The 27,863-nt window shown below is 47.0% G+C and overlaps 1 protein-coding gene across 3 annotated transcripts in view; it reads left to right on the forward strand.

Moving 5' to 3' along the window:
* TRAPPC9 (trafficking protein particle complex subunit 9) overlaps positions 1-27,863 on the forward strand; it is a 2,530,995-nt gene that overhangs the window by 1,782,454 nt on the left and 720,678 nt on the right. The gene's annotated exons all lie outside the window — the stretch shown is intronic.

The following is a 27,863-nucleotide window of genomic DNA, read 5'->3' on the forward strand; positions in this document are numbered from 1 at the left end:
CTGATGCAGGGGCGGCTGCTGACAAGTTTAAGTGGTGGGGCGAATATTTTGACCTACTGACAGGCACTGCTAAAGAGCAGCAGTGCCCTTAGGCTCAACGCCAAAGCTCTCAATCATGGTCCGTTTTAAACAGCGTTTATAACAGGCGACAATTGTGAGCTCTGGAGTTGAGGCTGAAGGCAGTGTGAGTTTCTCACAGTGCCTGTCAGTGATTCAAACATAACTTAATTAAAAAAAATTAAAAGTGTACTTACTTACAGCCTCGGTGCTTCTCTCCATCTCGACAGTCCGTGGCTCCAGCACAGGCTCCCAGAGCCTCAGTCAACTCCCCTCTACCAGTCGAGAAGTTGCTCTCATGCTGCTGATAATGTTAAACATCTTGAGAATAGCGCCAGGATTGGCTGGAGAAGGCTGGTTCGATGCTCCTTTAGGCACTGGGTGCCTGCGCCGGCTCTTCACCCAGCTGTCTAAGACAGCTCGGGTTGGAAAGGTTTAAAGTGCGCATGTCAGGTTGGCCGTCTCAAGACAGCTGGTCAAAATGACATGTATTCTTTAAACTGAAGTGCACACCGCTCCTTCTCTGCTGCCAATCTGCAGCAATAGCACCGCCTGAGACTCACCTGCCAGCATAAAAACTAAAATGGTACTAAATCAGTTTTATGACCATTTTATTTTTCATCTTTGCTGCACTGGCAGCGGGAGGTAACGCTCCGCCGCCCTAATGGAGGAACCACCGCTGTTTCTGAGGTTTCTGCCTGATCCTAGCTGGATTTCCTCCTCCTGATAGGTGACAGGACCCTGCTCTCAAAAATGCCATTTTTGACCACCAGCTATCCCTCTGATTTTTCAGTGAACGTCCAACTTAAACATTCCCTGTTGTTCTTGGTATCTCAAGCAAAGTGTATAACAGGTGTTATTGCTTTTACTACATATCATATATTTCATCAGCAAAATGGCCCAGCTCGCTGACCCATGTATGCATCACATAGATGGTGCTCCACGATTGTCAAGGGTGGGGGCCATAATTATGGCATCTGATATTCTATGTACGAACATAGAATATCAGATGACATAATTATTGGCCCCCACCCTTGACAATCGTGGAGCACTGGACAATGGAACGAGAACAAGCCTCCATCTTAAATGATGGAATAGGGCCATTCATGTCCATAGGTAGCCTCCATCTTAAATGATGGAATAGGGCCATTAATGTTCATAGATAGACTCCATCTTAAATGATGGAATAGGGCCATTAATGTTCATAGGTAGCCTCCATCTTAAATGATGGAATAGGGCCATTAATGTTCTTAGGTAGCCTCCATCTTAAATGGTGAAATAGGGCCAAAATGGTCTCAGGTAGCCTCCATCTTAAATGATGGAATAGGGCCAATAATGTTCATAGGTAGCCGCCATCTTAAATGGTGGAATAGGCCATTACAGTTCTTAGATACACTGTGTTAACCAGTATGAAGTGAATCAACTCGAAACAGGCCTCACTTCAACTGACGTGTCCTACTTGGATCTCTCTGGCATATTTTGGAAGCATTTCGTAAAGTTTATGAGCCATGCTTGTGTTCTGTTGTTATTAGGAGTATTAAATTATGTGTACATTAATTCTGACTTGTAATTTGGAGCTTCACTAAAAAATATCTAAACCTCAGTTGAATACAGATGTAACAGAGAAGTGTGAGTACAGATTTATTTAAAACAATATTGCTTGAAAAAAGGAATAAAAGCAAAAGTGAATTAAATAGAGTAAAAAAAAAAGTCAGAATCGTACTGAAGACTGAGGCGCTAAGGGCTTTTTTTTTTTTCAGAGTTTGCCGGATGCTGGACAGCCTGGGAGGAGTGGCAGGTGACCCTATGTCACGTGGATAGAGGCCCTATAGACTTGAGATAGAGAAGACAGGGCCTACACCACTTTTCGCCATATATCCTGCATTCACCAAACTGTGACCAAGAATCAATCAATCTGACCTTTTACGTAAATAGTCCAACGCTTTCTGCGGACTGATTGAAGAAGTAAAATTCAGGGTGGAATGTATGGTTTCGATGCTTTTTAGTTCTCGGCCTGACGTCAGCAACGCATGCGCTACTCTCGTCATACAAGACTTCTTGGAATATTCTATACGATTCCAGAAGCCTCGTCCCAGCTCTGTCGTCAGCTTTCATACGTGCGCGTCGTTTGGCGTCACGAATTATGCCAAAGGCAGTGCAATGATTGCACTGAAGGCATGCCAATCATTCCTTGTTGCCACCCTGTCTCCTTTTAGTCACGCCCACCGGGATTGGATCGTTTACGGGCAGATTTACACTCTTTCCTTTAAAGGACTCGAAACACTATTTTTTTCTCATTTGCAACACAGTCCACATGCTTGTACTGGCCGCTGACAGCCTCTCCTGCTTCAGCCCCCCACTCTCGCAAAATGTGGAATTCTGCTGCATCAGCAATGCACCTTATCTCTCTGGTGTTTAGCTTTTTAAAGCAATCTATTCCTGCATTCATTTGCGCATTATGATGAGCTGACGAGTATATTTTGTGTGACTACAGAGGTATTTTTGAATGGTCCTAGTTAAGGATACAATGTATATTTGTAATACAGCACAGCTGCTTTAGAGACCGAGAACTAGGTCAGCAGAGCTGCTCTAGAGCCAGAGAACTAGGTCAGCACAGCTGCTCTAGAGCCAGAGAACCATGTCAGCAGAGCTGCTTTAGAGCCAGAGAACCAGGCCAGCAGAGCTGCTCTAGAGCCTAAACAACAGATGAGCAGTGCTGCTCTAGAGCCAGAGAACCAGGTCAGCAGAGCTGCTTTAGAGCCAGAGAGACCAGGTCAGCAGAGCTGATCTAGAGCCAGAGAACCAGGTCAGCAGAGCTGCTTTAGAGGAAGAGAACCAGGTCAGCAGAGCTGCTCTAGAGCCAGAGGACCAGGTCAGCCGAGCTGCTGTAGAGCCAGAGAACCAGGTCAGCAGAGCTGCTCTAGAGCCTAAGAACCAGGTCAGCAGAGCTACTCTAGAGCCAGAGAACCAGGTCAGCCGAGCAGCTGTAGAGCCAGAGAAACCAGGTCAGCAGAGCTGCTTTAGAGGGAGAGAACCAGGTCAGCAGAGCTGGTGTAGAGTCATAGTATCCAGGTCAACAGAGCTGCTTTAGAGGGAGAGAACCAGGTCAGCAGAGCTGTTCTAGTGCCTGAGAACCAGGTCAGCTGAGCTGCTGTAGAGCCAGAGAACCAGGTCAGCAGAGCTGCTGTAGAGCCAGAGAAACCAGGTCAGCAGAGATGCTATAGAGGGAGAGAACCAGGTCAGCAGAGCTGCTCTAGATGCAGAGAACCAAGTCAGCAGAGCTGCTTTAGAGCCACAGAACCAGGTCAGCACAGCTGCTCTAGAGCCAGAGAACCAGGTCAGCCGAGCTGCTGTAGAGCCAGAGAAATCAGGTCAGCAGAGCTGCTTTAGAGGGAGAGAACCAGGTCACCAGAGCTGCTCTAGAGCCTAAGAACCAGGTCAGCACAGCTGCTCTAGAGCCAGAGAACCAGGTCAGCAGAGCTGCTTTAGAGCCAGAGAACCAGGTCAGCAGAGCTGCTCTAGAGCCAGAGAACCAGGTCAGCAGAGCTGCTCTAGAGCCAGAGAACCAGGTCAGCAGAGCTGCTCTAGAGCCAGAGAACCAGGTCAGCAGAGCTGCTGTAGAGCCAGAGAACCAGGTCAGCAGAGCTGCTTTAGAGCCAGAGAACCAGGTCAGCAGAGCTGCTCTAGCTGACACTGACTGACTGACACTGCCTGACTGACACTGACAGACACTGACTGACTGACACTGACTGACTGACACTGCCTGACTGACTGACTGACACTCACTGACTGACACTCACTGACTGACACTCACTGACTGACACTCACTGACTGACACTCACTGACTGACACTCACTGCTGACACTCACTGACTGACTGACTGACTGACACTGACACTGACTGACACTGACTGACTAACACTGACTGACACACTGACTGACTGACACTAACATTGACTGACTGACACTGACTAACATTGACTAACTGACACTGACTTACTGACACTGACTGACACTGACTGAAACTGACTGACTGACACTGACTGACTGACTGACACTGACTGACTGACACTGACTGACTGGCTGACACTGACTGACTGACATTGACTGACACAGACTGACTGACATTGACTAACTGACACTCACTGACTGACAATGACCGACACTGACTGACTGACACTGACTGACTGACACTGACTGACTGACTGACACTGACTGACACTGACTGATTGACACTGACTGACTGACTGACCGACTGACACTGACTGACACTGACTGACTGACACTGACTGACAGACAGTGACTGGCTGACACTGACTGACTGACTGACATTGACTGACATTGACTGACTGACACTGACTGACTGACAATGACTGACTGACACAGACTGAGTGACATTGACTGACACGGACTGACTGACTGACTATGACTGACTGACACTGGCTGACTGACACTGACTGACTATGACTGACTGACAATGACTGATTGACACTGACTGACTGACTGACTGACACTGACTGGCTGACACTGACTGACTGACACTGGCTGACTGACACTGACTAACTGACTGACTGACTAACACTGACTGACTGACAATGACTGATTGACACTGACTGACTGACTGACACTGACTGACTGACTGACACTGACTGACTGACACTGGCTGACTGACACTGACTAACTGACTGACTGACACTGATTAACAGTGACTGGCTGACACTGACTGACACTGACTGACTGACACTGACTGACTGACTGACATTGACTGACTGACACTGAGTGACTGACAATGACTGACACTGACTGACAATGACTGACACTGACTGACTGACTGACACTGACTGACTGACACTGACTGACAATGACTGACACTGATTGACACTGACTGACTGACAATGACCGACACTGACTGACTGACACTGACTGACACTGGCTGACTGACACTGGCTGACTGACACTGACTGACTATGACTGACTGACATTGACTAACTGACACTGACTGACTGACAATTACCGACACTGACTGGCTGACTGACACTGGCTGACTGACACTGGCTGACTGACTGACTAACACTGACTGACACTGACTGACACTGACTGACTGACTAACACTGACTGACACTGACTGACAATGACTGATTGACACTGACTGACTGACACTGACTGACTGACACTGTCTGACAGACAGTGACTGGCTGACACTGACTGGCTGACACTGACTGACTGACACTGACTGACTGACACTGACTGACTGACACTGACTGACTGACACTGACTGACTGACATTGACTGACTGACACTGAGTGACTGACAATGACTGACTGACAGACTGAGTGACATTGACTGACACTGACTGACTGACAATGACTGACACTGACTGACTGACAATGACTGACACTGACTGACTGACTGACACTGACTGACTGACTGACACTGACTGACTGACAAGGACTAACACTGACTGACTGACAATGAGTGACACTGACTGACTTACACTGACTGACTATGACTGACTGACACTGACTGACACAGACTGACTGACACTGACTGACACTGACTGACTGACTGACTGACTGACTGACATTGAATGACTGACTGACACTGACTGGCTGACACTGACTGACTGACACCGACTGGCTGACACCGACTATCTGACACCGACTGGCTGACACTGACTGGCTGACACTGACTGGCTGACACTGACTGGCTGACACTGACTGGCTGACACTGACTGGCTGACACTGACTGACACTGACTGGCTGACACTGACTGACAATGAGTGACACTGACTGACTGACACGGACACTGACTGGCTGACACTGACTGACAATGACTGACTGTCACTGACTGACTGACTGACACTGACTGACTGAGTGACACTGATTGACACTGACTGGCTGACACTGACTGGCTGACACTGACTGACTTACTGACACTGACTGGCTGACACTGACTGACTGACTGACACTGACTGACTGTGAGACTGACTGAGACTGACTGAAACCTACTGAAACTGACTGACTGACGCTGACTGGCTGACGCTGACTGGCTGACGCTGACTGGCTGACACTGACTGGCTGACACTGACTGGCTGACACTGACTGACTGACTGACACTGACTGACTGACTGACTGACTCTCACTGACTGACTGACACTGACTAACATGACTGACACTGACTGTCTGACACTGACTGGCACTAACTGACTGATACTAGGTCTCGCTTTTCATTAAGTTAAAGCCATTTGCTTTGCTATACAATACCATTAGCAAAGCAAATGGCTTTAACTTAATCAAATGCGAGACCTATTGCATTTTCAATGCTTGTTCTAAATAGAGGAGGCTGTAGGCATTCTCACGAAGAGTGATGCACATGCAGGGAGAGGGAAGGTGCTGATAATGCAGGAACACAAATAAAGCGAAAAACATGAACCTCAGAAACTCCAGCTGCCGCATGCCCTGCTTGTGAGTTCATCCAGAGTAACCAGGGACTTCCTGCTGGTTCAGACACCAAGCTAGTTGAATAACGTAGTGAAGATTCAGTGGACTGTCCCACCGGGGGTGTCTTCCGCAGTAGGGGGGCCCGGTCCTTGCATCTTAAAACCTCGATGTCCGGCACTTATCACTTGCTGCAGCGAACAAGTGAAACCTCGAGGCCCACCACCTCCCTGTGAGATGCAAGGACGGCGGAAGCTCCTTTCACATACATGTCAATGGGAGGGTCATTGTGAGCACAATTCCTCCGACTGTTCGCGCTTCCTCTGGCTAAAGCGCTTAGAAGCAAATGAGCTCTGATGTATTCTATAGAAACACATAAACAGGTTCACCCTGTTCCTAATGACCTGGACCACGATTTTTGGGATGATTTTCCTATCACTGAGCGAGATTGCAGAGAGCACTCAAAAATTCTGAACCAAATGTATATTTTTTTACTGTCAGGCCACACTATGTTTTGTGAACCAGGCCCATAACTATCACGCATGTATACAATTATGTTTATTAAAATAATCATTTTTTAAAATAAACAATGCCTAGAGGAATATGAAGACACCGTTTATTTGGGGGTAAAGTTTTCCTCTCATCGCAGCTGGCTTAGGGTTGCTTTCATGCTGTTCTTAGGGTGCTTTAATTGTTTTGCTGAATTTCGCCTCCGGCGCCCTCCTCTGAAGATGAGGTGCCCCGCCAGATGTCAGTTTCTATGTGAAGGAGTGCAGGTGTAGGGAAGTGTCAGTCGCTGCTACGGCATAAATAAATTAGCAAATCTACACAACTCGAAATGAGGCTAATGGAAAGCCTGCTTGGAATGATTAATGGCAGCTGTTCGCCGTAAATACCGCAATGATCTGCTCCCACTTCAGTCCTGGAGTTTCTCGGCTCGTTAACTGGTAGCGGGGCTTGAAGCAGGCCGGGGTCTGATCATAGGATGCAAGCAGCCCCCCGCCAGTCAGGTAACCTTTCCAGAGTGGAAAGAGAACTTCCACCCTACACCATTGCAGGAAATTGATTAAGGGAGGGCAGAGACTATTTCTACCTGAGTGATGGCAACTTCTGCTTGAGTGATTGGCTGCGAGTTTGCATTCGTCTGATTGGCTAAAAATGATGTTAGTCCTCAGGTACATGGTAAGGGTGTCAAGATATTATTCATAAAAACTGCAGGGCTAAAGGAATCCGCAAACATTGACTGTGGCACGTCCTGTTCGCTGTGCTAAAGGCGAGCTGGCTGATCCAGCTTTAACCCGTGAGGACTCTAGTCCTTCCTAGGTTGCTTGATTCACTTCCTGTCCTTCCAGCGCCCCACTGCAGAAATAGGCATGCCTCTGCTGTGCCCAGTTGCCGCCTCTGGATACCAGAGGAGCGTTCCAGCTGAGACCTGAGCCAAGGTAAACAATAGACCTGAGTGGCGGCATTCTAAGAAGCCGCTGATGTGGTTCCCTCACCTCTTTTTCTCTTTTAGTTTTGTTCTGCATTGCTTCCCTTCACTTTCTCATGATGGTCACTAATTGCAGTTCATGGAGTTCTAAAAGTAAACCTTGCAGCCAGGATGGTGGTAACCCATCAGTTACCCATCAGATACAGCCGGGATGGTGGTGAGGTCCATTATTAGTTAGCACAGGGCAGAGCCTGACTCGGAAGCAGCTCAGAAGCCGGCTCGAATATTGCATCAGTAAATGGGCATCAGCCTATGCTGTATACCTCACAGACATGCTCCACAGCGCTCCAGCTGCCGCCATGTGACTGCCTGCACAGTGTACTTGACAGTAGCACATGTGGAGGTTCTTTGGGAAAGAAACGTGGGAAGTGTGGCAATTGACCATTCGAAAGGAACATGCTGGGTTTCACTCAGTGGGACCACAAAGTACTTTGTGGCCCAGAAGTTAAAGAGCATTAGTTAAATGTGGTGGCTATGATGATCATTGATACTGGCAAGCAAAGCGCTATGCGTAACATGAACAAGATGGGAAACTCTGGCTGAGTGTCTGTTTAGTGTTAACCGCAGTAAAGAATGCATACAGAAAATATGGAAATCCTTCATATTGGATGCAATTGTTGTTCACCCTGTTGCACCTCTCAATAAGCCCATTACTCCCAGGATGGTACAATAAGATTCTAATATGTCTAATTCCCAAATGTTTGATACATTTGCCAAACTCACCAGAGGTAAAATGAACTCAAGTGTATGTGACAATTTTGTCTGGAATCCCCTCCCTAGCAAATAGACACTTGAGTAATTCAATTACCCTCCCTCCATTGGCACAGTTGACAAACTCCACTACTGGCCAACATGAATAGTAATAAGCAGCCACAATACTATTTCTCTTTGTTCACCTAGGAGCTGTAAGTGGACAATGACATCCAAACCCAGTTTAGACCAAGCCTAGTCCGGCACCAGTTTCACAGGGCTGGGAACAGTGGCCTAGGACTTGTCCTTAATGGCACAAGACAAACATTGCCTCACGTATTGCTCCACAAACTTATCGAGACACAGTCGCCAAAAGTTCTCCTGTGCTCTCTGTTTCATGACCCTCTTGTGCCAAACTCACTACTCTATGCTGCATGCCACTAGGGACAACCAACAGATCCAAACACCACAAAAATCGGCAATAATGCCACACTACATGGCAATACAAGGCCACCTCCTCCTTCAAGCTTCTTAGAATTAGTCCATCCTTCTGACATGTACTCTCCGACCTTCCATAACATCTAATCCTTATTTAACACCTCCTGCACTCAGTTCTGGGTATGTCCACATATGTGGAAACATTCAAGTTGCACATGATTACCTGGTCTTCCATTTCATCATCAGTCATATCCTCATAACAACTCAAAGGTAAATGAGAGAGCCCACTGGACGTGATAGTCCTCCCACCTAGAACGTTCATTATTACATTCTCTAATCCAAATAAACCTCTCATTCTTCTTGAATAATTTGCATTTGTTATGAGCCTTCTCTGTGCACTTGGGTATTAATTGGGCATACAATTCCAACATGCCAAGGAACAACATTAACTGTTCCTTGCTCTGCAGCACCATAAATTCCCCTCTCACAGACAATCAGTAAATCATGTAAGCAATACTAAAAAATACAAATTTGCACTTCTGTGCCTTCAACGTAAATCCATTATCTTTCAAAATTGGCTTAAGCTAGGGTTAATATTCTGTTACAAGTTTCCTCGTCCTGACCCTATATCAATGCATCATCTTGAAGCATGTTACAACAAGGAAGCCCTTGAATAGACTTTCTACCATCCGCTGATAAACTGCAGAAGCCAACCTGAAATGCATTAGTTTGGAATGAAAAGCTCCTTCAGGCTTGATAAAAGATGTCAAATGCCTAGAATCTTGGTGCAAAATAATTTGATCATAAACTGAGGCTCAGTCCAATGTCACAAAAACTTTGGCTGTGGATAGCAGCTCAGTGATGTTGGAAGAGTTTGCCTATCAACCCAAATTCTGGAGTTCAAATCTCCTAAGTTGACACACATATGAAGGGCTACATTTGGCATTGCGTGCCAGCACACCGTGGTCAGCGACTACACATTTTCTATGGGCTCTAGAAAACCTTGCACACACACATTCTGTAACCCACCCCTACGTTCCAGCCTCAGTGATTCACTGTGAGAAGTTCTTGATTTTTTCCAGTTTTATCAACAAATACCTCTCGGTATCTTTGTTGACCAATTCCAATACTTCTATCGAACACACATTCATGCATGCACTCTTTCCTTAAACATGTTTAGGATTGTTAGAGTCCAATACAGTCCCAAGACTTTTCTGCTTCAGCCACCACAAAAGACAAGATACATACAGATTAACAGTGGTTGAGTTTCCAATACAGTCCCAAGACTTTTCTGCTTCAGCCACCACAAAAGACAAGATTCATACAGATTAACAGTGGTTGAGTTTCCAATACAGTCCCAAGACTTTTCTGCTTCAGCCACCACAATAGACAAGATTCATACAGATTAACAGTGGTTGAGTTTCCAATACAGTCCCAAGACTTTTCTGCTTCAGCCACCACAATAGACAAGATTCACACAGATTAACAGTGGTTGAGTTTCCAATACAGTCCCAAGACTTTTCTGCTTCAGCCGCCACAAAAGACAAGATTCATACAGATTAACAGTGGTTGAGTTTCCAATACAGTCCCAAGACTTTTTTGCTTCAGCCACCACAAAAGACAAGATTCATACAGATTAACAGTGGTTGAGTTTCCAATACAGTCCCAAGACTTTTCTGCTTCAGCCACCACAAAAGGCAAGATTCATACAGATTAACAGTGGTTGAGTTTCCAATACAGTCCCAAGACTTTTCTGCTTCAGCCACCACAAAAGACAAGATTCATACAGATTAACAGTGGTTGAGTTTCCAATACAGTTCCGAGACTTTTCTGCTTCAGCCACCACAAAAGACAAGATTCATACAGATTAACAGTGGTTGAGTTTCCAATACAGTCCCAAGACTTTTCTGCTTCAGCCACCACAAAAGACAAGATTCATACAGATTAACAGTGGTTGCGTTGTACATGTACATCAGGGTGGTATCAAACCCTATCACATCGATAGGTTTACATAGGCATTTGGCCTTGCAGACATGCTTGTTGCCATTCCTTCACACGGATCAGCGTGAATGGAGTACCACAGTCGGCCACCATTCTCATATATACACTCTGCACATCAGTTTGACAATGTGGTTTCTAAACTGCAAGCATGTTCACCCCCGAAACAATGTCATCATCGCTATTATAGTTTTTGGCAGATGTCGCTAGAATGTCCTCTCACAACATTACTCTATCATCACTGGACAGTTTGACAGTTCTATGGGAATCCTGAGGAGAACAAGACAACATTCTAAAGTTGATTGTGCTGGAAGGGATTTAATTGGAGGAGTCGAGTAAGGGGGCAAGAGGGGATGTAATAGAGAACAAAAATAAGAAATTAATTGAATTAAAAACCAACATTATAACAAATAGCCCATTTATGTATACAACCAGTGCATGCTTGAAGTGGGATGAAGGGAAGGAGGGCCCTTAAGCTTCATGGAGAAGGTTTGAGGGCATAGACTAAGAAGGTTAACTACGGAGGTCAACTGGAGACACGCCTAATACATGTGACCATGAATCATGCTGGATGCGGTTCTAAATAGAACTTTAATTTGAAGAGGTACACAAAAAATCAGCAACGCTGTACACCCTCAAGCAGAGACACTACACATAATGCACATGACATGGAGTAAGCATGACAATTAAATAATTATTCTGGTTTTATACTTGTAATAAGTGCCTTGTAAAAGGTGCTTTATTGCAGAAAAAATTCCAGACTCCTGTCGAAATTGTCACATATACTTGAGTTATTTTTACCTCTAATGAGTCAGTCTGCAGTTGTCTTTGGTCATTGATTTGGATTGAACCCAGGAGTTTAAAAAGTTGCTGTGGCCATTCGCACCACACCCAATGCTGATACTAATGTCTCACCTTTTGTAATTTTGAGGGACATGGTTCCTACTTCCAAGGTGTTAAGGCCATGAATGGGCAAGTTCTCTATTTTGATGAAGAAGGTTTAGCAGGTTCTAGCTAAACGAGTGTCTACTCGTCGAAGTGTGTGGCGTATCATAATCGGCGGTTGTATGTGGTCGGGGGGATACTGTGAGAGTGAAGTTGCCATGTTAGTCAAAGTTTTCAGAACCTAAGTGGGTGGTAGTTGTGAAGAGGTATGTATTCCAGATGGTTGACAGCAAATTGTGGACCTTGGAGAGATTTTCCATTCTGCATAAAAGGGACATAGTGTGTGGTCATTTTATGACCCACGTTCAATTCTTTCCTTATTTAAGTTCTTGTGCATCTATGTTATTAGTAAGGGAGTGTCTTTGGGACGTCTTGGGAGTTTGTGTTGAGGTTTTGGTCTAGCTTGTGTAAGGGGGAAGATGTGTTGAGTCTTGTTGAAACACAGAACATAAAACGTGAAGATCTAACCTGTTGTTGAGGATGGTTGGTGTTTATCCAGGAGCCTCCATCCTACTGGTTATGTACGGTAGTTGAGAGAGAAAATTATACGTAAAAAAGAAGATAAGTCTCCTACGAAATTGTGTGCGTCCTTTCAGTAGTGCTATTGGAATGCATCAATTCCTAGCTGTATAAGTTAAAAGATTGTGCTTACAAAGAATGCAGAGATGCCATGTTGAGGCATGAGACTGTGGCGGTGGGTTTTATTGATGTTTGTTGTGAATGGTCCATCTTTGGGCATGTTTATTTTCTTGCAACAAACATTCCAAGTTTGAAACAAACTTTAATAATTAAAGTTTTGGTTATTCTCCATTTGTTTGTCTCAATTGCTTGATTTTGTAAACAGCTGCATAAAGCTAAAAGCACCCGCAGCACACTTTTACATGCAGGTGTACAATGGAGTAATCCATAATAAAGTCACGATGGATCGCGACCATCATCCATGTTCAGGGGCGAGTTGTTCCCTTACAATATTTTTTCCTCTCTGAGCCTGTCTTGGAAATAGTAAGTTTGATAAAACAGCATTGTTGTGAGGACCCATATGAATCATGCACCAGCTATGGTGTAAAGTGCCTACACCAACCAGATTGTTTGTTTGTATATTTGTACAGCAAGAAGCAGACTTGCGACGGAAGTAACACGCTTTACCTATAAGCAAGAGAGGAAAAAAATACATTCTTGGAGAGGCAAAACAATGACTACTCAAAAATACAAATTCTTTATGCATAGTATATGGAGATGTTTGTTCTTTCATGGACCTGTACTCCACCTCACCGGTCCCTGTGTAGAGTGGTATCCTAAGGTCCACTTTAGTGGTCTGGGATCATGAGACCAGAGAAGAATTTTAGATCATCAAACATTGCACTAGACCGTGTAGCTGCAGTAAGTTTGTGAGAAGATCCTCAATACAACAATCCCATTTGGAAGAGGCGTTGCAATAGTAGGAGGGCGTCCTCTTCATTGTCTAACCCATTGTTTCAGTCCCTCCTTAATCAGCTTGCTTAATTAAAGGGGTCTTCCAATGTAGAGGAAAAAAAAACATTCTCTTTAGCTAGTCCTGCATCTGTAAAAATCACCAACAATAAGCATTGTAGAACCTTCCTTTGATGTCGTCGACTGGGGTTTTGAGATCTCTTCTGATAACATTCACCAGATGGTCCTTTGAAAGTTTAGTCATGATGTGGCTTAATCCTCCCCCCACCCACGTCACCCCCTTGTAGTTGTGTACGGTTTGGTTTTTACTGTTTTTGTTGTGCAGTCCTCATGGCTATCTCTATAAGAAATGTATTTACATGACTTATGTTGTGGGTAAGTATATTTGTTCTTGGTGTGAAAAGAATAGAGAGTCTGAAATTGTTTGTACCAATGCAAGCAGGACGTATGAAAGCACTCGACATATAACATTTATAAGCTGATTCACTGCTCATGAATACAAATATGAGCAATTAAAGGTGGGAACACTGCCATATCTTTTTTTCAGACTGCACAACTATGAATGCTGTGTTTATTGTGTCCCTTAAATTGACTGGCTTTCACTGTCTGATTGAGCTAAAGGAAATATTTTTGTATCTAGAGTTTGAATCCAAGCCTCGTATTTACCAATAGAACACATCATTTGCCTCTGACACTCACAACCGAAGAGAGACTTGAGTTAAACAATGCTGGTTTTCTTTCTGTGCAGAGAATAAAGCATACTTTCCAGCAGTAGTCTACAGACGATAAAAACCTTGCAGTGGTTATAACTAAGGCAGATTTATGCTTGTTTGTGGAAGTTCGGATGGAGCAAGTACAGGGATCTCAAACCTTTTCTGTAGTGAGAGCTACTTCTGATCAGTGAATATTATCGTGAGCTACTGAAGGCCAAGCCACCTTGCAGTGTTACCAGACTCCCCTACACCCAGATTCATTCACTTTAAGCCTAATGTCCATAGACCCAGACACTATGGTTTGAATAAAATACTTTGAATAGATGCACTGTGACGGGGCTGCCATGTGTGTCTGTAAGAGTGTGGTCTTTGGGGATGTATGAACAAGTGTTCTTATGAATAGGGTATATGTGTATAGGTGAATGAGTGCCTGTGTCGTATTTACTTGTGGCACAGGTTATACCTTTCATCATATGTTGCATTGTACATGTATAACACAAACATACAACTATTTTTTTTAAATGGGAGAAATTTAAAGTGCTGAAAAATGTTCTGCAAAAATGTTCATAATATAGAAAACTTTTCTGCACTTTAAATTTTCCCACTTAAAAAAATGGCTGTATTTTTTAGTTATATGTACATGACACTGTGTCTCCCAACGACTGGAAACAAGATTCTTACTGTGTGTGAACGCGACACTTTGAAATGGGAGAAATTTGGACTTTAGAGTTAACTTTATGTTTATATGGATTCCATTAAACTCTTCATTTACATTTTCCTCCATTTCAAAGTGTTTCATCTACAAACAGCAAGCATCTTGCACTCAGTGGCCTGTAGACGAGTTTGTTTAAATGGGAGGAATTTAAAGTGAAGAAACATGCTTCATAATATATTAACACTTAATTGGCTTGATTGAAATCTGAGACAAACATTCACCCAATGTTTCATTGAAATATTTTTCTTCACTTTAAATTTCTCCCATTTAAAAAAAGACTGTATTTGTCAGTTATAAATACGGCACAGTGTCTACTGGACAATGGGAGCAAGAGGCCTGATGCTTGTGGGACACTTTGAAATGGGTGAAAATTAAAATGAAGAGTTAACAATCATTAAGGTAATGCTTCATTTGAATTGTCTCCCATGTAAAAGCATTCAGAAGCATCATTTTGTTCTCACCCAATATTGAACTGCAAAGAACTGAGAGAACTACATGGATATGTGACAAATTATAAAAATTTAATATTTGGATTAGGTTTAATCCTAGTTCCCCCACACTGATTGTGTATGCTGAGATAGCCAATTATCAGTTCCAGACCTTACAGTTATGCTTTAGGGCAGACAACAAAGTGTGCCTCCTTTTCATGGAAGTTGTAAGAAATGTGGGGTATTAGATTAGGGGAAGTTAAAATGATCTCCTTTCCTGCATCAAAATGTTTATTTGAACAAGAAAGGGATAAGCTTAAAAAAAAGGTGGTGTTGAGGACTTCATCAGGACTGTCATCCACCACCTGGTGGAGGACAGTAAGTCACTTGAAGAATGGAACACTCAAGTGACAGACCCAATGATGACTCTATCCACCAAGCCACATGAGCGAAGATAATATACACCGCAAGTTGTGAAAGTGTGTTTGACGGTCTCCGAGACAATCTCCCCGAGACTCTGACACATTGACCTAAGTGAGTCATTCTCTCTCTACTGATCATTAGCTTATTACCCTCAGAAGCTGAATGAATCTCTGCCTCTCTCCCCCCACCACCCCATAAATTCTTCTGAGGTTATCTGGTTGCGCCAGACCGGGGCAAAGTCAAACGTTCAGGTTGAACGTAATGGAGCGCTGACCAGATGATGGAGCCACGCAAGGCCGGCTGAACAAAGTACCATGATCCTGGCCGCAACAGCGAGATACAGGGCACAGTCGAGCGATGTATTGGTGTCGATCCCATGCTCAAGGTGATACATCGTTTTTCTTCACGCAGGGGTAGAGATGCTCCTATTCCAAAGACGATGCACCGAACCGAGAGGCGTTGGTTCGGTGAACGATGCGCCGGGTTTCTCCGAGCAGTCAAAGGGACACATCGGCTTCCCACACTGCAGTGGCAGCAATGCGACGGTTCCAATGCGTTGGTTCTTTAAGGCGATGGGCTGGTTCCGAGTGTGATGCACCGATTCTGCTCCTGCAACAGCAAAAATGCGTTGTTCTGCATCTGAAAGAAACACGTAGTGATAGATTCCTTACCTTAGAATTACCCCCAGGCGTCAGGGTGGATCCGGAAAGTTTTCGTCAGCAGTATCCCTGCGCGTCGGTAGGTGGCGTTGTGCGGCTCCGCGTCCGTCGTCGGCGTCGTGATTGCCGGGATGACGTCGCGGGCAGTACTTAGACGACGCCCACGCTCGCTGACATCAGTTCTTTCTTTTTCCACTCCAGCAAGCGCAGGTCCGGGAAGAGCTAGTACCCCCAGTCGAGTCGATCGACTCCTGGTGTCGTAGGGATGCCCGGGTTTAAGAACTGTAGGGACTGTCACCGCATGATGTTGGTAACGGATCCACACCGCGTGTGTCTCTACTGCCTGGGGAGCGACCACGACTCCAAGTCGTGCCTGGAAAGCCGGGCCATGGCGCTGCAAACTTTGCGGGAGCGGTCCCGAAAGTTGCTGGAAGTCCGGCAGTTGGCTCTGTGCCGTTCAAGGTCCCGGTCCCATGGGAGGTAGAGGGACCGGTTGCGGAGTCGTCACCATCATTCTTCTGGATCTAATTCTTCGCACTCGGGCTCAGGTAATTCGAAGCATTCCAAGAAGAAGCATCGTCGCTCTTCGACTTCTCGTCGCGTGACGCGGCTGAGGGTGTGAGCGGTGCCACCCCCGTGGCTCCGGCGGAGCCTAAGACATCGCCACCGGCCCCGCCCTTCCCGGGTCCGGCGGCGACACCTGCCCAGGTGCAAGTTTCTTGCTGCCATGGCCTGACCCTTTGGGCCATCTGGCCCCGCCGGTGCGCCTCTGGGCCCCGCAGGCCCGACTGGGGGTCCTGTTGTTCCATCGCCGCGGGCTCCGGCCCTGGTGTCGCCGATGGCTCTGGCCCCGGTGCTGCAGGCCCCCATGGGATCCTGGATCGGACCCCGGTCGACGCCGGTTGACCTTGTTACGCCTCCACCAACGTCGACCCCACCGGCACCGCCTCCGATGTCGCCCGCTCCTTGGGACGACGTCGTCCCCGGCTTCAGCCCTGAACCGGACATGGCGCCGGATCGACGTCGCTCGACGCCGCTTCCGACGCCAATGGGATTTGTTCCCTATGTCCGTCCTCCGTATTTTCAGCCTGTTCCACAGACTTCGGAGGAAGAGGGGACTGGGAGTGCTCTGAGGACCCTCTCGCACAGGACTGTGCTTATGATCCGGACTGGGCAGAGGATTTGGGGGAAGACAGTGGTCTTGACACCTCGCCTGACCTTGGCATGCTGTCTCCTACCGTGGCTACGGAGGAGGGAGCCAGTTACGCAGTGGTGTTGCGTAGGGCGGCTGAGGCCCTCCACCTCGAACTCCCTACAGTGGCCGTCAGGACTAACCTCCTGACAGAAGTGCTCCAGCCAGCGGCAACCTCTTCGGAGCCCTTGCTGCCCTTTAATGACGCACTTTCTGACGTTCTTTTGGGCACCTGGTCCAGGCCCAACACAGGGGCTCCTTTGGACAGGAACGTGGCCCGATGCCATTGCCCGGCTCCGGGCGATCCCCACTTACTCTTCCAACACCCACTCCTGAGAGCTTGGTTGTCCAGGCCTTTGCGTCCCAACGCGTGTTCCCTTCCGCACCTCCGGAAAGAGAATCCAAGAAGCTGGAGTAGCTTGGCAAGAAGCTGTTTTCATCTGCCAGTTTAGGGCTGCGGTCGGTGAACACCGCAAGCCTCTTGGGCGGTTATTCCTACTCTGTGTGGGACACGGTTGCGCAGGTGCTGCCTAGCTGTCCGGAGGAGGTCTAGACAGTACTCGCCCAGGCTGTTGCTGCTGGCAGAGACGCAGCTAAGTTCATAATTCGTTGTGGGCTTGACACCGCTGACTCGCTAGGCAGGGCGATTTCTACGACGGTGGCGCTTAGGCGCCACACCTGGCTGAGAACAACTGGCTTTTCGGGGATGTCCAGAATACCCTGATGGACGTGCCCTTTGATGGCATTCGCCTTTTTGGCAATAAGGCAGATAGTGCGCTGGAGTGCTTTAAGGACTCACGGGCTACGGCCAAGTCCTTGGGCCTGTCGGCCGCTCGGCCTCCTCCGCCTTCTGCCTTTCGCTCCTTTCGTGGCTGCGGAAGGGGTGCCCCACTACGTTCACAGGGCCACAGGCCGGCGCAGCAACTTCCTCAGCGCGGCCGTGGACGTGGGAACCGTCGAGGTGGTTCAGGGGGCCAGCTGGCAGGTCAGTCCACCTCCAACCCGCGACATCCACTGCAAAGCCTTCCTAGTCCGTCCTTTCAGGTCCATCAAACCCCAGTGGGCGGACGGATTCGCCATCATCTCCCCCACTGGTGCACCTTCACTTCGGACCAGTGGGTGCTGCAAATTGTCCAAAGGAGCTACTCCCTCCCCTTCGTGACTACCCCTCCAGCCATGCCACCTCAGTATTGCTGCATGTCGGGGATCACTTGAAGCTTATCCAGCAGGAAGTTGCGGCCCTCTTGGCCAAGGAGGCTATCGAGCATGTTCCGACGCCCGAAGTAGGTCGTGGTTGTTATTCCCACTACTTCGTGGTTCCAAGGAAGGACAAGGGCCTGCGTCCTATCTTAGAACTTAGGAACGTCAATCGCTTCCTCTGGAAGAAGAAGTTCAAGATGCTCACATTGGCTCTGGTCTTGTTTGCCCTAGACCCGCAAGACTGGATGGTAGCGTTAGACTTGCAGGATGTTTACTTTCATATTCCAGCCCTGCCGGCCCACCGGCGTTACCTGCGGTTCACGGTTGACCACGAGCACTTTCAGTTCACCATGCTCCCTTTTGGCCTTACCAGCACCCCTCGGGTGTTCACGAAAGTGATGGCGGTGGTCGCAGCTCATCTGCGCAGATCAGGGGTTTCAGTCTTCCCCTATCTCAACGACTGGCTGTTAAAGGTGGGCTCACCCCAGGCAGTCGTCTCCCACCTCCAGACTACAGCCGACCTCCTGCATTTGCTGGGGTTCTCCATCAACGTGCCGATGTCGCACCTGGTACCCTCTCAGCAGCTCCTTTTCATCGGAGCGGTATGGACACGGCGCAGTTTCGGGTTTATCCTCCCGAACACTGAGTCTGGGACATTCGGGCAATGATTCCGATCTTTCAGCCCTTGTCCTGGGTTTCGGTCAGGATGACCCTGAGGCTGCTGGGCCTCATGGCCTCCTGCATCCTGCTGATCAACCATGCCAGATGGCATATGCGGCCTCTGCAGTGGGACCTGAAGTTCCAGTGGGCGCAGCATCAGGGGGACCTGTCTGGACACGTCCAGATCTCGGAGGGCACTGCACAGCAGTTGCAGTGGTGGCTCATGAACCAGCATTGGGTCAGCCGCAGATCCCTCTCCCTTCCCCAACCGGAGCACATGGTGGTAACGGATGCATCCCTCCTGGAATGGGGTGGAGATCAGAGGCCTCTGGTCTCTGGCGGAGTCTAAGCTCCATATCAACCTTCTGGAGCTCCGAGCGATCCGTCTTGCACTGAAGGCATTCCTTCCCTCTGTCAAGGGGAGCGCAGTGCAGGTGTTCACGGACAACACCACCGCCATGTGATATTGCAACAAGCAGGGCGGGGTGGGGTCGTGGACCCTATGTCAGGAGGCTCTGTGCCTCTGGACATGGCTGGAACATCAGGGCATTTCCCCGGTGGTTCAACACCTGGCAGGTTCACTGAACACCAGGGCGGACGAGCTCAGCCGCAGGTGCATGATGGATCACGAATGGCGTCTTCACTAGGAGGTGGGGGTAAGGTCTCTTTCAACAGTGGGGAGAGCCTTGGTTAGATCTGTTCGCCACCGAAGAGAACGTGCAATGTCAGCAGTTCTGCACGTTGGAATTTCCAAGGCGGCACTCGCTCAGAGATGCTTTTCGTCGCGAGTGGAGTTGCGGTCTATTGTACACATTTCCGCCTATACCACTTCTGCCCAGTGTGCTGAAGAAGATCAGACGTGACGGGGCCCAAGTCATTCTTGTGGCACCGGACTGGGCTCGAAGTATTTGGTATCCCGAGCTACTCATTATGAGCATGGATCCCCCGATTCGTCTGCCTCTATGGGAGGATCTTCTGTCGCAGCAACAGGGGACGGTCCTGCACCCGAACATGTCCAGTCTCCACCACCTTGCGTGGAGATTGAGCGGCGGCAGTTGATTCCCTTTGACTTGCCTCCTGAAGTCTGTGATATCATTCTGGCAGCCAGGCGTCCCTCCACTAAAGTGGTATACGCCTGCAGGTGGAACAAATTTGTCTGAGGTCATTTTGTTCCTTCTTTCTTTGGCTCTGCTCTGGGCACTATTAAAGGCTATCTTTCTGCCATTTCGGCATTTCTCAGACGACCTGATCAGCCTTCTCTTTTCAAGTCCCCTGTTGTAAATAGATTTCTCAAAGGCATTACACACCTTTTCCCTCCTATTCCGTTTGTGATGCCACAGTGGGGCTGGTATCTAGTTCTCACTTATCTGATGTGCGCTCCTTTCGAGCCTCTTCACAACTGTCCTCTTCGTCTTTTGACTGCCTTCCTGGATGCCATCACCTCCGCTAGGCGAGTGAGTGAGCTCCAGGCTCTTTCTTGTAAGCCTCCTTTCCTTTCCATTCATCCGGACAAGGTGGTGCTCAGGCCCCGGCCTTCCTTTTTGCCTAAAGTTGTCACGGCCTCTCATATTGGGCAGACTCTTACCTTGCCCACTTTCTTCCCACCTCCACATCCTTCCAGAGAGGAAGAAAGGCTCCACCATCTGGACCCAAAACGTGCGCTTTCGATTTACCTCCACTGCACACAACAGTTCCGGATGGATGCCCAACTCTTTGTTGGCTACGTTGGAACCAAGAAAGGTCGGGCGGTGCACAAGAGGACTATCTCCCGCTGGGTTGTTTTGTGCATCAAAGCCTGTTACTCCTTGGCTAAAAAAGAGCCTCTGGTGGAGCTGCGTGCTCATTCCACTCGAGCAACTGCAGCCACTACTGCATTGGGACAGGGTGTCCCCCTGCAAGACATCTGTCAGGCAGCTATGTGGGCCTCGCTGCACATGTTTACAAAACATTATTGCCTGGACAGCCAAGACCGGAGACACGTCTTTTTTGGCCGTTCTGTTCTCCTGGACTTTCTGGTGTGATCTTGGTTCGCAGACCCACCACCGGGGTTGGTATTGCTGGCGTATCTATTCTAAGATAAGGAATCTATCCCTACGTGTTTCTTTCAGATGAACAACTTACTCACCTTCGGTAACGATGTATCTCTAAGAAACATTAGTAGTGATAGATTCCTTACTGCCCCACCCATCCTCCCCGTTCTGTGAACTGATCTCTAGGGTTATGGTCATCCCTTTCAGGGCCCTATTTGCAAGGCACCAGTGGTCAGTATCTTGCTTGCCTCTGCGTTCCTGGAGCGGAAAGTCGTATACAGAACTGACGTCAGCGCACGTGGGCGGCGTCTAAGTACTGCCCACGACGTCATCCCGGCCATCATGATGCCGACGACGGACGTGAAGCCGCACGACGCCACCTACCAACGCGCAGGGCTACTGCTGACGAAAACTTTCCGGATCCAGCCTGACGCCTGGGGGTAATTCTAAGGTAGGGAATCTATCACTACTAGTGTTTCTTACAGATACATCGTTACCAAAGGTAAGTAACTTGTTCTTCAAGCAGACAGATGTGTCGGTTCGACTGGAGCAAGCGCCTGTGGCCACTTCCAGCAGGTGGTGATACTTTGATATCCCTGAGTCTCAAAAATATGAGTCAAGCTAGCAAGCCCTTAGAAATCACTCAGAGTCTACTTCTTCCTCAGCAGGGGCAGCAGGTAGCAGGGCAACACAGCAGAAAATCAGTTCTTCCTGAGAAGCAGTCCAGCAGAGTGACAGTCCTTGTAGCAGCACAGCAGTCCTTCTTACTGACTGAGAAAGAGTTTTTTTACAGGTCCAGAAGTATCTGATTTGGTGGAGTCAGAGACCCAGTGCTGATACCCAGTTGTGCGTTTGAAGTGGGGGTGACTTCAAAGAAGGGTCTTTGACGTGCACAGAGGTCCTTTCTTCCTAGCCCCGGCTCCAGAATTACCACATGGGGGTAATCAACCCTTTGTGTGGGTACAGGACACTGCCTATTCAGGTGTAAGTTTCAGTTCCTCATTCCCATCCTGCCCAGGATGAGCCATCATGATGCAGATGGGCACACAGACACATCTAACCTTCCTTTGTGTGTGGCTGTCTAGAGGGAATGCGTTATGGCAAGCTGTCACCCACCCCAGATGTGTATTGGAGAGAGGCTGCAGGCACAAAGATCTTTAAGATTTGAAAAATACCAATTTTCTAAAAGTGGTATTTCTAAAATAGTAATGTTAAATCCAACCACTAAAGAGGATTCTTCATTGCCATTCCAATGATATGGAACACGACAGAGTTACTCCTTCTCAATCGGAAATTGCATCTTAAAAGTGTAATAAGGACTTCCCAATGTTAACTATGAGAGGAGTAGGCCTCAGCCTCACAGTAGTGAAAAACGAACTGGAATGCTTTTCACGACCAGGACATGCAAAACTTAAAGGTACATGTCCTACCTTTTACTTACGTAGCACTCTGCCCTATGATTGCGGCACATATTCTATGCCATCTCGGCTGTTACTCTATCTGGTTGCGGCAGCCCTTGGCTAATTTTCTGCATCCCCTCCCAGAGTGCACCAGGCAGACTTTACGGTAGCCGTGAATTGTTGTAAATAGAAAACTATGCCATGGATTAGACATGGGACAATGTCTGGCTTCAGTACTTTAACGTCATTGTTAGAGGCTTTTTTCTGCCCTAAGCAAAGTGACATTTTGTTGCCCCAGTTCAGCCAGGAGGGGGCAACTTGTGCTGGTTTTAAAAGCCATGTAGGGACCCCTGCTGGTAGAGCCTTGTGCAACCACCTGAAAAGCCCTAAAACTAGCACTGCTTCAGAGCTGTGACCAGGGAGTGTTTTATTCTATTAGCAATTTTTTTTAAGTTATTCTTTGCGAAAGTGTGTTTTTCTTCTGAAGGAACGTTAATTCAAAACCTTGAGCAGTTAAAATATTTCTAACACTGGAGTAATGACAGAAAAACATCAGGGGGCAGATGTGTTTTCCCAAACCTCTCGCCCACGTTTGATGCTGATCAGCGAGTCTTTTTTCATGAATGTAACATAAGCCTATTCATCCGGCTCAAAATATTTGGTTTTTAATAAAACCAGGAGGAAAACGTGTTGAACTCAAACGCCTTCGTGTGTTCAGTAGCAGAAAGAAGCGAGTGCAAGCCTCCATGAAAGGCGGGCGCTGGTTCTGTGATCCTACTCCCGGCTGTGATCAAACTCCAATCTGTTGCCTGGTGCAAAAGAAAGGCCGCGAACCACCCGGCGCATTAACCGACGGCCCGGGAGACCTCGCCTCCATCCTGTTAGCCTAGATCTGTCGCTGCAGGAGTCCCGGCCGTCTCTGAAAATGATATTTCATAGCAAAAGTTTCAGAGGAGGAAACATGAAAGGGGTGAGGTGTTAAACTGTCTCCCTTGTCTCATATCAGCAACTGTGTTTGTGTAGGGGAGGGGGAATTGTGTGTGTGATGCTCGCTTTCAGAGGGTCTTTTCCAAAATTCTAGCGAAATAAAGGTGAAATGCAGACACTACATTACTGATCCAATAGATCTGGAGTGCGGTTGACAAGCAAAAAATTAATTATTGTGTATGGCTTCCATAGGAAATCATTAACCTGAGTACCGGAGTCGAAATCTGCTTATAAACTGTCATTAATGCTACAGCAGTGAAAATAAAATGTTTTTAAATTCTGTATGGCCTCTTGGGTAGGGGGATTTGGAGCGATTGGGGGGGCAGTCACCTCCACAGTAATCCCCTTACTTACCCACTCTTTTACGGTCCATTAAACCAGTGGTAGAGTGCAGTAGCGGCTGGCAGGAAATTGGGGTGGCAGGCAGAACAATATATAAAATGAAAAAACACACGTACCGTCTCTCCTCAGCTTCGCTTCCAGACAAGTCCCGGAAGCAGGAAGCTCACTGGCTCCACTTAGCCAATCACAATGCTGCAATGCAACAATGTGATTGGTCTGAGCGCTGTGGCTCGGCGCTCAGACGGGAACTATAAGCCGATGCATGTTCCCCACCAGGCTGTGCATTACAGCCTGGTGGGGAACGCGCAAAGTGTGCATGACTGTTTGCCCGGCTAAACCGTCATGCGCACTTAAGTGCATGAACCATCCCTCCCCCTGTGGCACCAGCCCTGCCTCACCCTAACCAAACCTCATAGCTCCCCCCAAAAAATGGTAATAACAATGTTACTATCATTTCCTTTTTCCTTTTACCTGCTCTGAGCAGTGGGGCATCGCTCCTCCTCCTTAGCGGAAGAGCCACCCCAGGTAGGGTGGTAGAAAGAGTTTTTTGGCGGTGGACTGGAGGGCCCATTATGTCCGCCATTTTTCTGGTCTTTGCTTAGCTGAGGCTGGTTAGTCAAAGCCGCCGTCATCATAGGTCTGGCTGTACTTTTTTATTTCCATAGAGTGTGGCGACCAGCACTGGTTGACCTGCGTGGGGTGCTGAGCCCCAGTGGAGGTGGCGGGCGGCATAATACCAGGTATTCTTTGTGTGAAGAGTTGGTGTTGGTGAATGTCTGCAGGTATTGATTTTGTCTAACTTTCAGACACAATACTACAGTTGCTGTTACAAACTTTGCTGGTCTATCTGGAGACTAGCACCTTACAGAGAATAAGGGCCATATTTAGACTTTGGTATATTCGCACATGTCCAGTCTACTCTATTTCGGGCATACAGGATCTCTCTGCACACTAAATAGGGTAAGCGGGAGATGGATGTCCCAAATCCACCAAACTCTAAATACTCACATTTTCTTTGACTTCATCTTGAGCAGCACACTATATGGACTCCTCAAGAGGAGGAAAAAAACAATCCACACTTTAAAAAAAAAATTAATGTGAACATAGAATATCTGATTAAAATGTTGCCCTGAGGAATTCACAGGTTGTTAATACATAATAAGGTTTCCTCCAACGACATGGAACGTTATGATTAAATGAAGTCACTGAAGAATAAAATATTATTTTAAAATTAATTTCATTTCGTAATTGGTACCTTATTTATATTAAACACTGACACCTTGGAGTCCTGTGTGGTCATGTGAGTGCCTTTAAGCACTGAGCAATATTCACATTAGAATCCTATATGATCATTATTCTGTCTACACAGATTACCAGCTGAAGGCCCCACAGTACACCTACGACGAGACCAGTAGTAAGAAGGACTGCTGCGCTGCTACAAGGACTGTCACTGCTGCCTTTCTCATTTAAAGCTGACTTTTAATTTAAAGTTCTGCTTTTCCTCTGCCTACTTTTAATTGTTAAGACTGGAGCACCAATATCCTTTGCATTGAACAAAAAACAGCTGGGCTGGAGCCCTACAGCCAGGGCCAGACTGGCCGTAGTGGGCACCGGGCAATCTCCCGGTGGGCTGCACGGGTGGGGGCCGGATTTGGTCCCCTGGGGGCCGTTTTTGTTACAGGGCCGTTTTTGCAGCATAGCTGCAAAATCAGCCCTGTAACAAAATCGGCTGAAAACCGGCCCTGGCAAAGAGCTCGGCGGCACCCCCAACCCCCAGGGGGGAGCTGGCCGAGCAGTTTGCCAGGGCCGGTTGTGGTTCCCAGTCCGGCCCTGCCTACAGCACTCAATACAAATACAGCCGACTATGAAACAACTTAGACAGAACACTGAACAAACAACAGTGCACAGAAAATCCAGAGAGCAACACACACAAACTCCTAACACAACATATTTTACAGATCAACTCACACCCAACCAGCACCATACAGATCTGCCATTCAAGGCCGGACTGGCCTTTCTTCCAGGAGGCTGGAGGGGTGGGGGGGGGGGGCTCGTTTGGTAGTGGCGGCAGGTTTTGTAACAGTGCAGCAGTTTCAAAAGCACTGCAAAGTTCCTTGTATATCCAGCAGTTTTCAGGCAACATTAAAAGTGTCAAGATAACTCCGGTGATTAGTGTACCTGCTGGAGAGAGGTGGGAGTTTTTTGTCTAGTGGCAGTTTTAATTCATATAAAGTAGTGCAGAGGGTTACTATGCCTGCTGCAAAGAACGTGTACCATGCAGATCAAAGAACAATATTTTATGTGCATAGCTTAGTGGGTTACTGCTTTTATCATAGATCTAATTTTGTTAATGTGAAGTTCATAAGTTACAATCGTAATCTAGCACAGTGAGCTATGAAATGCCATCAAAGAGTTGCATGCATACTACATGGTAGAGTTTAGAAAGTTATGTTTTTGCTGTTCTGCGTGTTTTTCTTTCATTATGCTGATGTTGCTAAAAAAGGTTTGATTGTGTAGAAATACATTCTTATTGTTAAAGTCAACCTTAACCACTGTGTTATGTTCCGAATCCTTAGTTTCTTCTTCTCCAGACTAAGCACTCTTAAAAAGTGCCTACCAGTATGGATGGCATGTGAATCCGACACCTTGTACTGCTCTTTGCCTTATGTAACATTTTCTGTACACTGATTTACACATGTATGATTCATTGTCTCTGTATGTGTGTGTGATGTAAAGTGCTCTGACACCCTACACTGGTATGAGAGGTGCTATAAAACAAATAAAAGAAATGAAATTCATGTGACAGAGGAGCAATGGAGAGATGAGAGGCACTGTTGGAGGGTGATGGTGGGAGAATCATTGATAGCCCCAACAAAGATTGTCGTATCCTGGTGCACCGTAAAGTCATAATTTACTATGCTTTAAAAGCTATTACAGTTGAATATATAATGACAAATGTGTTGTAGAATGTACCATTTCTTCCCAGATTCTCTTGGAGGGTACCCCCCCACTGCCCACCCCTCTTTTTTAGTGGTCAGGCTCTTTCACTGCACTCGCTATACACCCTGCGGGGGCTGGTCTGATACCATTTGCCAGGCCTGCTTTGGGTTTGAAGTCCGGCCCTGCTACCATGATATGAATATCCACCTGTCCACAACACATTAAAACACACACTCAACAAACACCAACATACAACAGTACTCTTCTAAACAGAACTGTCAACATCCACCCGCAGTTTTCTTATAAACCAGCAGATGAACATCAGGACTGTGTAGCAATACCTAGTTTGTCTAGTTAATGCACACACATTCACATTTGATTGCACGCGTTAAATAAACCAGTTAGCATACAAGCGTCTTGCAACACAGCTAATCATCAACAACAACATATCAAGTATCCTACAATACACTACTTCCTGCAACTCCTAAAAACACCAGTCTGCAAGTCTGCAAATAAATCTCCATAACCAGTTCAAGAAAGTAACAAACCCGGTTCGCACTGCAATGCCATACCAGAGGCAAAATGCACATTGTAGCATTGTGTACTGTAACATTTATATTAAATACATTAATGTAAATATGTTTATATAGTGTATGTGCTTCTATGGAATCTACATATTCACGGCCA

This window comes from Triturus cristatus, chromosome 5_1 (assembly GCF_964204655.1).
Source record: "Triturus cristatus chromosome 5_1, aTriCri1.1, whole genome shotgun sequence".
Lineage (NCBI taxonomy): Eukaryota > Metazoa > Chordata > Amphibia > Caudata > Salamandridae > Triturus > Triturus cristatus.